We start from the raw sequence: 5,087 nt of genomic DNA on the forward strand, positions 1-5,087 counted from the left end.
CTTTAGTGCTTGGTTCTTTCTCCAGGGTCCCGTTTTCACTTGGATTTTGATCTGGTCATTTCTTACTGTCCTGTTAGATCACTACTTCTAAAACAACAATTAAAAAAAAATACTCATTAGTTTTTGTTGTTTTCAGTGGTAGGAGGATCAGAATTAGCTAGCTTGTTAACATTTCTGGAAACAAAATCTTCTGGTGATAAAATACAAAAGAAGCTTTTGTCAAAAGTTTGAGGCTGCTGATTTGGACGGAAGATTCCTGGGTTTTCTTCTAAATCTTCCCACATCACACGGCCAGATTTCTTAATTTTGCTTCCTAAACTTCTGTTTCTATATCCAAAAGAAAATAAAATTTTAAATAGCCACCAGTTTTGGAATCTGCATCAGTGAAGTCTGCAGAATCTTGTTAAGAAGGACACAGCAGGCCCAAAATGAAGTCATTTGTGTTAAACCCTACATCAGCAAACCAAGACTAAATGCCCATCCTTTATTTAAATTAAATTCTAATCAGTTGACGTACAATTCAATATTAGTTTCAGGAGTAGAGTTCAGTGGTTTATCATTTACATATAACACCCAGTGCTCAACATCACAAGTGTGTTCCTTAATATCCACCACCCGTCTGTCCCATCTTCCACCCACCTCCCTCCATCAACCCTATTTGTTCTCTGTAGTTGTCTCTCATGACTTGTCTCCCTCTATTTTCTCCCCCTTCTGTAAGTTCATCCATTTTGTTTCTTAAATTCCACGAGTGAAATCATACAGTGTCTTTCTCTGATTGACTTAGTTTACTTAACATAATACACCTAGCTCCATCCACATCGTTGCAAATGGCAAGGCTTCATTCTTTTTGATGGCCGAGTGGTATTCCATTGTATACACCGCATCTTCTCTATCCATTCATCATTCGATAGGCATTTGGGCTCTTTCCATAGTTTGGCTATAGTTGATAATGCTGCTATAAACATAGGGTGCATGTACTCTTTCAAACGTGTATTTTTGTATCCTTTTGGTAAATACATAGATAGTACTGCAATTGCTGGATCATAGGGTAGTTCTGTTTTTAGCTTTTAGAGGAACTGCCATGCTGTTCTTCAGAGTGGCTGTGTTCCCACCAGCAGTGCAAGAGGGTTCCCTTTCTCTGCATCCTTGCATTCAATTCCTGTTGTCTCCTGTGTTAATTTTAGCCATTCTGACAGGTGTGAAGTGTTATCTCATCATAGTCTTTTGATTTGTATTTCCCCGATGATGAGTGATGTTGAGCATCTTTTCATGTGTCTGTTAGCCATCTGGATGTCTTCTCTGGAAAAATGTTTATGCATGTCTTCTGCCCATTTGTTAACTGGATTATTTGTTTTTTGGGCATTGAATTTAGTAAGTCCTTTTTGGATTTTGAATACTAACCCCTTATCAGATATGTCATTTGCAAATATCTTCATCCATTCTGTTCTGTAGGCTGCTTTTTAGTTTAGTTGATTTGTTTCCTTTGCTGTGCAGAAGTCCCAGTAGTTCATTTTTGGTTTTGTTTCCCTTGCCCCCAGCAACGTGTCTATTAAGAAATTCCTACGGCCTAAGTCAAGGAGGTTTCTGCCTGTGTTCTTCCCTAGAATTTTGATGGTTTCCTGTCTCACGTTTAGGTCTTTCATTCATTTTTAATTTATTTTTGTGTATGGTGTAAGAAAGTGATCCAGTTTCATTTTTCTGCATGTTGCTGTCCAATTTTCCAAACACCATTTGTTGAAGAGACTGTCCTTTTTCCATTGGATATTCTTTGCTGCTTTGTCAAAGATTAATTGATCATATAGTTGTGGGTCCATTTCTGGGTTCTCTCTTCTATGTGTCTGTTTTTGTGCCAGTACCATATTGTCTTGATGACTACAGCTTTGTAATGGAGCTTGAAACCTGGAATTGCGATCCCTCCAGTTTTTTCTTTTTTGGAATTGCTTTGGTTATTTGGGGTCTTTTGCGGTTCAAATTTTATGGTTTGCTTGTTATAGTTCTGTGAAAAATGCTGGTGGTATGTTGATGGGGATTGCATTAAATGTGTAGATTGCTTTGGGTACTATAGGCATTTTAACAAGGTTTGTTCTTCCAGTCCATGAGCATGGAATGTGTTTCTCTTTCTTTGTGTCCTCTTCAATTTCTTTCCAGAAGTATTGTATAGTTTTCGGAGTACAGATCTTCCACCTCTTTTGTTAGGTTTTTTCCTAGGTATCTTATGGTTTTTGGTGCAATTGCAAATGGGATTGATTCCTTGATTTCTCTTTCTGCTGCTTCATTATTGTCATACAGAAATGCAACAGATTTCTGTTCATTGATTTTATATCCTGCAACTTTGCTGAATTCATGTATCTGTTCTAGTACTTTTTTGGTGGATTCTTTCAGGTTTTCTACATAGAGTATCATGTTGTCTGCAAAGAGTGAAAATTCGATTTCTTCCTTGCCAATTTGGATGCCTTTTATTGCTTAATGTTGCCTGATTGCTGAGGCCAAAACTTCCAGTACTATGTTAAATAGTAATGGTGAGAATAGATACCCACATCTTTCCTGACCACAGAGGAAAAGGTCTTAGTTTTTTCCCATCGAGGATGATATTAACTGTGGGTCTTTCATACCTAGCTTTTATGATGTTGAGATATATTCCATCTATACCTACTTTGTTGAGGGTTTTTATCAAGAATGGATGCTGTATTTTGTCAAATGCTTTTTCTGCATCTATTGACAGGATCATATGGTTCTTATCCTTCCCTTTATTAATATTGTGTATCATGTTGATTGATTTGTGAATATTGAACCACCCCTGCAGCTCAGGATTAAGTACCACTTGATCATGGTGAATAATTCTTTTAATGTAATGTTGGATTTGACTTGCAAGTATCTTGTTTAGAATTTTTGCATCCATGTTCATTGAGCCTATTGGCCTGTAATTCTCCTTTTTAGTGAGGTTTTTGTCTGGTTTTGGAATCAAGCTAATGCTGGCCTCATAGGAGGAGTTTTGGAGTTTTCTTTCCATTTCTATTTTTGGAACAGTTTGAGAAGAATAGGTATTAACTCTCTTTTAAATGTCTGGTAGAATTCCCCGGGTGAGTGATCAGCCCAGGACTTTTTTGTTGGGAGATTTTTGGTTACTGATTCAATTTCTTTGTTAGTTATGGGTCTGTTCAAATTCTCTATTTCTTCTTGTTTCAGCTTTGGTAGTTTGTATGTTTCTAGGAATTGCCCAGTTTATTGGCATATAATTTTTCATAATCTCTTATAATTGTATTTCTGTGGTGTTGGTTGTGATCTCTCCTCTTTCATATGTGATTTTATTTATTTGGATTCTTTCTCTTTTTGATTAGTCTGGCTAGGGGTTTATCAATTTTATTAATGTTTCTGAAGAACCAGCTCTTAGTTTCATTAGTCTGTTCTACAGTTTTTAAAAATTTCAATATCATTTATATGAGCTCTAACTTTCTTTCCCTTCTGCTGGCTTTAGGCTTTATTTGCTATTCTTTCGTAGCTCCTTTAGGTGTTAGGTTAGGTTATGTATTTGAGACTCTTCTTGCTTCTTGAGGTAGGCCTGTATTGCAATATACTTCTCCCTTAGGACTGTCTTTGCTGCATCCCAAAGGTTTTGGACTGTTGTGCTTTCATTTGTTTCCGTGTACTTTTAAAATTTCGTTAAAAATTTCCTGGTTAACCCATTCATTCTTTAGTAGGATGTTCTTTAACTTCCATGTATCTGTGGTCTTTCCAAATTTTTTCTTGTGGTTGACTTCAAGTTTCATAGTGTTGTCATCTGAAAATATGCACAGCATGATCTTCATCTTTGTGTACTTATCGAGGGCTGATTTGTGACCCAGCATGTGATCTATTCTGGAGAATGTTTTATGTGCACTGGAGAAGAATGTGTATTCTGATGCTTTAGGATGAAATGTTCTGAATATATCTAAGTCCATCCAGTCCAGTGTGTCACTCAACCATTGTTCCTTGTTTTCTGCTTCAGTGATCTGTCCGTTGCTGTAAGTAGGGTGTTAAAGTTGCCTACTATAATTGTATTATCACCAATGAGTTTCTTTGTTATTAATTGATTTATATATTAGGGTGCTCCCAAGGTGGGGGCATGAATATTTACAATTAGATCTTCTTGATGGATAGAACCCTTAGTTATGATATAATGCCCTTCTTCATCTGTTGTTACAGACTTTGGTTTAAAATCTAGTTTGTCTGATATAAGTATGGCTACTCCGGCTTTCTTTTGACATCTATTGGCATGACAGATGGTTCTCCATTCCCTCACTTTCAACTTACAAGTATCTTTAGGTCTAAAATAAGTCTCTTGTAGGTAATATATAGATGGATCTTGGTTTTTTGTTTTTTTTAAAATCCATTCTGATACCCTGTGTCTTTTGATTGGCACATTTAGAGTGATTATTTACATTCTTGATCTTTCTTTTGGGGAGAATTCCTTTGTCTTCCACAATGTGGTGGGGTTTCTTTTTTTTCAGCTCTAGTTGTTATTTCTTGGGTGTTCAAAATGATTTTATGTTTATCTAGCTGTGTTCAAGGGATGAGGCAAGCCTAGCGTCTCCCTCCTCCTCCACCATCTTAACTCATTGCTCCTTAATGCCTATTCTATCTGCAGTTTCAACCCCCCAGGAATGAAACATTTAACCAGTCATTTTGAAGTCACGTGGCCAGCACTAGTGAAGTGTTCCACGTCATAGGCCCTTCTCTTCCCCTTAGGAGAACGACCTTGCCTTGACACAGTGCATTCTTTGCTAGTAATTTTTTTCTGCCCCCTTTCTGCCTTTAAAGAATGTTGACTTCTCTAAAGCTCCCTGGAACTCCTTTCTCTTGGGATGCTGCCTGCTTTCCATGAATTGTTTGATCTTTAAATTTACTCAGTTGAATCTTTATTATTCAACAACCCTCGAGAGTTGAGTTAAAGTTATATTTACTTTGCCTTGTTACAAAAACAATTGAAGGTGATTAAAATCTTAAAATTCCTAAGAGCACCACTAGAAGTTCTAAGAGAGATAAGGGCATTTGGTAGAGCCTTGAATGCTATCTCTGCTCTGCAACTAACCAGAGTTCTCAGTGTGGAG

This window comes from Ursus maritimus, unplaced genomic scaffold (assembly GCF_017311325.1).
Source record: "Ursus maritimus isolate PB19 unplaced genomic scaffold, ASM1731132v1 scaffold_3, whole genome shotgun sequence".
In the NCBI taxonomy this organism is placed as follows: Eukaryota; Metazoa; Chordata; class Mammalia; order Carnivora; family Ursidae; genus Ursus; species Ursus maritimus.